This window comes from Euphorbia lathyris, chromosome 3 (assembly GCF_963576675.1).
Source record: "Euphorbia lathyris chromosome 3, ddEupLath1.1, whole genome shotgun sequence".
Taxonomy (NCBI): Eukaryota; Viridiplantae; Streptophyta; class Magnoliopsida; order Malpighiales; family Euphorbiaceae; genus Euphorbia; species Euphorbia lathyris.
Genome location: NC_088912.1, coordinates 12,136,485 through 12,144,451, shown reverse-complemented (window position 1 = coordinate 12,144,451; position 7,967 = coordinate 12,136,485). Strand labels below are relative to the sequence as shown.

General features: G+C 32.8%; 1 long non-coding RNA gene and 1 other non-coding gene across 2 annotated transcripts; both read right to left on the bottom strand.

The window, feature by feature from the left end:
* Positions 1-4,609: 4,609 nt before the first annotated feature.
* Positions 4,610-7,492, bottom strand: LOC136224777 (uncharacterized). Its single transcript, XR_010686609.1, has 3 exons — positions 7,234-7,492; positions 6,497-6,626; positions 4,610-5,494 (listed from the first exon to the last, which is right to left on the bottom strand). It is a non-coding gene; the product is annotated as an uncharacterized lncRNA (long non-coding RNA).
* Positions 6,867-6,997, bottom strand: LOC136225303 (small nucleolar RNA snoR143). The gene has a single exon (XR_010687025.1). It is a non-coding gene; the product is annotated as a small nucleolar RNA snoR143 (small nucleolar RNA).
* Positions 7,493-7,967: the final 475 nt, after the last annotated feature.

The window sequence follows — 7,967 nt, the reverse complement described above, 5'->3', positions numbered from 1 at the left end:
TATTTGAGAAGATTAGTTTATTTTTTGGCGCGCTTATAACTATCTTCTTCAATCTCAATCTAGTTTCCTAATTAGCGCGTTAATTACACTCACAATTTGCAGCCAAATTAGTTGATGTTTCAGAGTTTTCCAAATGATTCCGTCCTCCGTGAAAATCCATGAATAGACTATAATTACTCACAGAAAGTTTACATTTAGCATGACTATAATACTTACTTGTTCAGGCATCGCCGGCATCGGAAACTACTGCTCCGCCAGTTCCAATTTCAGGTCGCAGAAGAGAAGTCATGGGATTAAAGGAAGAAAACAGAGCATTAATGAAAACACGAATTCAAACATTATCAGTATGATTCGAAACGACTACGTTTATTGGTCTTTCAAAATCGAAATTCTTTCGAAATGGATATGAAGAAGGATGCCTGTTTTTCTTATCGCGTTTATGATCTCAACAGGGTGACGTTTTACAGAAAACGAGATGGCTGTTCTTTGAAAGACAGAGATTGAGGAGAGAGTGGGAGAGTGATGTGTAATTTATGTATTGGTTGAAGTATAAAAAATAAAAACAAAATAAATGATAGGACAAAAGTACCCTTTTATTAATTTGACTTTGATTGCCAAGTCAGCTTTTTTAACACCGTTAGTGGTTTTGGACCCTGTTTGCTAACGGAATGAACTTCAAAATACTAGTTTGTAAACTTTTAAACCACAAGGGTGCCGATCGAAAATAGGTGTAACCACAAGGTTTATTTTTGTACTTTTCCCTTATTTGAAAACCAATTAAATAAACATATACAAAAATTATATATTATGAATTTTCGGTTATTCTGTCGGTAACCGAACCGAACCGAAACTTTTCGGTTAAATAAAATTCGGTTACCAATCTTATTCGGTTCGGTTCGGTTATGAAAATAACATAAACTTCGGTTCGGTTAATCGAAAGTTCAGTTCGGTTAGTAATCGAATCGAACCGATGCTCACCATTAAATGAGACAACAAGTGCCTTATAACAAACTCAATATGAGTTTAAAAAATTTATAAAGAAAAACAACCACATGTGGTGACCGAGATTGAAGAATAGTAGATGGTATTCATGGTCGGAGAACATAAACTCACAAAAAAAAAAAATTAAAGAATAAAATATATATATTAAATTTTATAATGTATTTTGTTCCTTATCAAAGCTTATTTTTCTAGCTAAAAAGCCAAAGAAATAAGCTTTTCTATGTTATTTTCTTATAGGTAAATATTGTTGGACAAACAAATTACGTTTGTCTTAATAATATTGGACAAACAATTACGTCTGTCTTAAGAATGTTAGACTATTAAGAAAACAAACCATCTGTCTTAAGAATGTTGAAAGTGATTAACCAAAAAACAAATCGAACACGGAAAAACATATGAACAATAAAACTAAAAATTAAAAGGAAAGAGTTAGACAAATCTGAGGCCTGTATTAGCAGTCTTAAGACGATATCGTCGCTATTGACGATCGTCTCTTAGGATACAACAGATTACGCAAGCGAACTCAAACCATGTGTAGGATCGTTATCACCAGAGTAGGAAAACAAGAACACTGTGAACAGATAGAGAACATAAACGTTCAGAGAATATTTATTTTATCATTAACTTTTTCAACTTTTTAACCACTTATGAATTTTTCAAAGAATATAAATAGAACTCGAAAGGTTATGTCTTTTCACGAACGAACACGACTGTATACGGACAGACACGATTGTTCACGTACAAACATGACTGTTAACGACAGACACAACTGTTCACGAAAGGAGGTATTTGTTGGTATATAAATTAATTATATAATTTTATTCAAAATTTTCCAACAAATATTAAGTAAATTGTGAATTATGATGAAAACTAATAATAATTAATGAAAGAAAAATTTAAAACAATGAAATATTATATATATATATATATATATATATAATGAAATATATATAGTAATTAAAAATAATCGAGATTGTTTGCGACCTTTTCGAGCCAAACCTGAGAAAGCACAGACTCGTTAGTGTTCGAGATGATCCGAACTCTAGCCAAGTCCTATCAAGTTGAGTTTTAACCAAGGCTCACTGACACCCCTATATTCACTTACGCGAGGATTTTTCGAACACCGTCTCGATTTTCACCAATCGGACGGTATAAATCAGTTGACCGATTTTTGGCCGCCTAGGCGGACTCAGGCAGTCCTAGGCGGCTCCTAGGCGGTCCCAGACGGCTTCCAGGCGGCCCTAGGCGGCTTCCTGGCGGTCTTTTTGAAAAAATTGGTCCTTAAATTTTATGTCAATTTTTTTAATTTAAAAAAAATATTAAATAACAAAAAAGTTGAAAAAAAAACCTTAAACTATTAAATTTATTTTTAAAAATATTAATTTTATTTTATTTTGACACATTTTATTATAAATATTATTTTATTGATCTATTGTTTAGCATTTCCTATACAAGACTTGCCAGCTCACATTGCTGAGCTAAAAGCAATTATTTATGCGGTTGAGTGAGCCTGGGAAAGAAATTGGAGAAACTTGTGGATCAAATCGGATTCCTCATATGCAGTTCAGCTTCTCAAGAACAACTCCAGTAACGTGTCTTGGAAAATCAGGAAGGATTGGATTAACTGCCTTGCTATACTCTCTAGCATGAACTGGAGAGCCATGCATATTTTTAGAGAAGGTAACCAGGCTGCTGATAGTCTTGCTAGCTTCGGCCAATCGGCGGTTTCTGCTGTGTGGTGGCACTCCGCAACTCATTTCTGCCAAGCTTTTGTTTTTGATGATTTGTGTAACATAGCTCATTTTAGATTTCTTTAATCTCTCTTCTCCTCTCCCATTCTTTTGTACTATTTTCCTTTTTTATTAATAATACTCGGGTTGTTGACTGTGCCGAAAGTGCCAACCTAGTTGGGATTTCTGGCCATCCTTCGCGTCCCAACCTTCATTCAAAAAAAAAAGAAATTTAATATATAGTTTACAACCAATTTATTTTGAATTAAAAATTAATGAAATACATATAGTAATTAAAAAGTAATCAAAGTCTGATCTAGAGCTTTCGAACGAAGCGTAAGATATCTCCAACTTGGTTCATTGATGACTCGAGCCGAACTCAAATGTTTGTGAGCTACACTGATTAATTAATACCCCTATTTTAGATATTGGCATATGCACAAGGTGAAGGATTGGGGAGTAAGAAATTAACTACATTTTGATTATTTTGTTGGTGAAAGTAAAAAAAAATGTGGTTTGACATATTTATAAATAGATAAAAAAAAATTTAAGAAATTATGTGTTAGACTGTTAATAAAATAAGGGTAATTAATTTATTAGTCCCTATATTTTGATAAAACACACTGTTTAGTCCTTGTATTTTCAAAAACACACTGTAAGGTCCCTAACCTTTTTCTCGATGAACTGTTTAGTCCCTAACGTTTTTCTCAGTAAACTATTTAGTCCCTGCCAGTAGACTCTCATGAAGATTCTGTTAGTCAATTTGGATTTGAGTCTAAATCTATTTAAAATAAAAATGTAATATCTTAACTACCCTTTACCATAACAATAACAAAATTAGTAGAAACATCTTTCGCCATTACTGAAGCAGTTGGCAGTAAACATGAGTTGAGAATAGGGAGGAAATTAAACTCACCATTAAAAGTGAGAGAGATTTGAGTCGATTAGATTTGAGTCGATTTCTACCTTCAATTCAAACAGGAAGAGTGAGCATGAGTGACTCGATTATGGGTTAAGGATTCAATCCTTTTTCCATTTGTTTGTGAGCGCGAGTTGTGAGAGAAAGACATAGAGGTGTGAATTGTTTTTTACTGATAAATAGTAAAGGGTAATTTAGTCATTTCCGAATTCATAAACGCTAAAAAATCTAACAAACAGATGGAAGGATTAAATAGTTCACCAAGAAAAAAGATTAGGGACCTTTCCGTGTGTTTTTTAAAATATAGGTACAAAACAGTGTGTTTTGTCAAAATATAGGGACTAATAAATTAATTACCCATAAAATAATAAAGAAAAAATAGTAAAAGGAAATCTTAATATTGTCTCTTCTCTAATATTAGTACTCTCTCAGGTCCATATTATTTGTTAGAGAGGTAAGATTTTTGTTGGTTCATATTATTATTTTTCTAATTTGATGTCTGAAAAATGATTTGATAAAAGTATTATTAAATGCTATTCAAGTTTATAAATATTGAATTGAATGAGAGAACAAGTACTAAATTGGTGAGCTGTGGGAAAAACTATTGTGCTTTCTAAAACTGGATGGTATAATTCTATTGAAATATACCTTAAGAACGAGCAATCTTAGAAGGCGGACATGCCACTTTTTAAAGCATGTCTCGAGTACCTGAAATGAGTAGGAGACATACAAAGTTTTGCATCTTTTGATTTCTGAATATTTGCTAAAATATATTTGGACAGTCATATTACAAACCTGAAAATAATTGACTAGCACTCTAGATTTAACAATTCTAATTATTTAGTTTTAATACAATAAATATATTTAAATTATTATAAAATTAAATTAATGTACTTTCAATTTAGGGAAAAATAAATAAATAAATCCTCTGGAGCTGCTTAGACATCACAACTCAATATTCAAAGAACTACAGAATAGATAGCATCAATGCAAGCATACAGAGTTCATTACCAATTAGTCTAAATACGAAACAGAAATGAAAACAAAAAACAAAAACCAGATAGGTATGATCTATTGCTACCATGGACAATTGAAAGTCTACACATTTGGCAAGTGATGAATCTAAATTAAGTCAAAAAGAGAGTCTATAAGCTAACATCCATTGCTACGAGTTTCTACTCAATAATGGTCTGCTCTCATGACGCCTCTTCTTAAATTTTAATGACTTTCCAGTCCATTTTCAGCTTGGAAATGTCAATCAGCCCACCGAGAAGAAGGTGCTGGGTTGTTGGCTTTCCCGGGTTCCAGGACAGCTGATACTGAAAAGAAGGCATAGATTTTAACCTCAGTTCAGTACCTGATGTTTCTGCAGAGTTGAGGATTTTGAGTCTCAATCTTTCACTTTTGTCCCAAACTTTTTTAGCTATGAGAAATAAAACGAGTCTTTCCATTTCTTTCAAATTTCCCTCCCCGAATTTGCGAACACCAACCCAGAGAGAATCAAGCTCTTCCATCATTCCTCAATTTTCTCATGAGTTGTTCCACACCATCATCCTGTTGTGAGCGATTAAGTTAGTCGATTTCGAACTGGATGCCACATTCCAAGGATAATAGTTTCCTCATTGAGACACCACCACAGTTGGATTCTCTGTAATTCCTTCAAGATGGGAAGAGAGAATACCAGCATCAGTGATAATTTATCAAAGCCTGAACCATGCTGCCATGGAAGAACAAGTTCCTTTCCTGTCAATTTCTCCTTAAGCAAGCGCATATCTTCTAGGGTCTCGTAAGATGGAAAGATTCTTACAAGAATTTAAACGACTCAAAATGTCGTTTGCATGTCCTGTTTCACAAAGGTAAAGCGCTTCAATGGGAGTCATCATGCATTAGAATCATTTAGTTTATTTATAACTACATAAGCACACATCATCTTCTGCCAAATTATAATATCATAATGTCTTAGAATCAAAAATGAAAGCACCATAGCCAGGAAAACAAGAGCGATCATGAGCTACACATCAAGGTTCAGCTGTCGTAATTGCAATAATGTACTACCTAAAGAAAAATCAACACCAATATGTACTACTTTGCAATATGATAGTTTTTTAAGCTTTTTAGTTTTTGAAAACCAAGCCTCAAACAGCACAGAACGAATACAGTTTAGCCCATGAATAGGATCATTGTTGAATTTGCAGTTCAGTTCATCAACCAACCTTTCATCACGGTCCTATCAGATTCATCTTATCTTCAACAAGCTATCTTAACAATGTGACTCCTGATTTGCAGTTCAATTCATTACAAAACTATCTATTTCAGAAACAAGTTCGGCCTTTTATGAATGTATGAGGGCTATCTACCTTACCAGATTAATCTTATCTTCAACTAGAAACTCAAAAAAGTACCAATTGAAATCAGACCATCATTGGTTCGTTCTTGAAATCAATCCTAAAAATCAGACCATCATTGTTTCAGTTCTTTTTGAAAAAGACCATCATCAAAGGCCATATTCTGAATAACTAGAAATCTGACTAAGGAAATTCAAGCAAAAACAGAAGTGTAGATTGATGTAGCACCATAGCATAGAAAAGTACCCAAAATCAAAAGAAAAACCATAGACAAGTATATAACAGTAGCATTTTTACCTATAAAATGAGAATTTGGTGCAAAGATGAAAATTAATAAAAAAAAAAAAATTGAAAATGAACCAGAAAAAATAATAAAAAATTTATATACTAATCTTTATAAATTTTAAAATGCTAGGGTATATATAAATTTAGGGTTGTAAGGTGATCAGAAAACACAATGAACTAATCAATAATTTAGTAATTCTAAACCTCAAACTTACCTGCAACCTCTTATCATCCTCGGGTGTTAGTAGGAATCGTTTTCGCCGGCCACATTCTGCAATCACTTCTAGAATATCTCCTTTCTTACTTCGGAAGATATTGACTTCTGTTTCTTCACAATTATTTTTCCTGCACCCATTCTCAAATATAAGCGGCTAATTTAACAAAGAACGTTTGCACAATTCTATTTTGAGATTTGATGAAAAGGATTATTCATTATAGATAACATCTAGTAAATCTATTTAGGATTCAGTTAGTAAAACTTAGCATACAATGATGAGATTCAACTTAAATGATACAATACTACCATTATGGTGAAGGTCTTTGAGGCATATCAACAAACACCTTAAAGGCATTTGCAATATAACAAAATGTGCGATGGAAATTAGTAGACAAACAGGATCAAAAACCTGCCATCTGTGGAAATCATCACTACGGTTGTCTGGCCGGTGCCCAATTCCATTCCTATTTACCCAAATACAGTTTTCTGCTTTGAATAAAATAGGTAGAAACTAGGCTTTCTTTTTCTGCATTGTTGCTCAACGAGAAAACAGATGAGAATAACTGTTTCCTCATACAATCAACATATGCAAATCAAAATTAAACAAAAACTGAACCTATGTGTTCATATCAAGTGTAAAAATTAGAAGAAGCCTCATCCTGGAATACACAAATCGAGAAAGAAGAGAAAGCAAACAGGTAAATGAAAAACGAATTAGAGATGCCAAAGCCTTACTCATCAAGCACAGTGAGTGGCGGCATATCTCCTTCTTTGCCCTTTTACTGTTCGGAAATTCTGTATCGAAATTGATTTTGATCGGTGAGATCTAGCTCTTGCTAATCACAACTCATTTGCTGATTATACGCTTGAAACAAAGTAACCCTAAGAACACAGGGAAAGAGATCGCTGCGGCGGCTGGAGATGAATTTAAACAAAGTCGCAGGAAATATAGAAGAAAGTTTCGATCTTTAGGGCAAATCCAGAAGCCCTTTTTGGGCTGGGCCTTTTACGCATTTAGTTTAAACTTAATACCTTTTGAGGTAATTACACCAAACATCATGTTTGATATAAATTTTACAATTAAGTATGTGCTTTTTTTTTATTATATCATTAAATAAATTATTTTATTTATTTTATCATAAACTGCATAATTTATTTTGATTTTGTCAAATACAACAGTTATGCCCCATTTTTCTCTTTATAGTTTTTTTCCATTATTATCTGTTTCTTGTTTATGGATTTTTTTTTAAAGATTTTCTGTTTATGGATTAGGTACTGAGTCTGAAACTATTTAATCGAATGAATTTTGATGAGGCCTCAACTAATGATTTTTGTTTAGAATACGGACTCAATTGATAATTTTTACTTAGTGCAAGGACCTGATTGGTTATTTTAATAATTTAAGGTCCTAATTAATTTTGAAGCCTTAATTTAAAAAGCGAAATGAATATTATGCCTAATATATATAT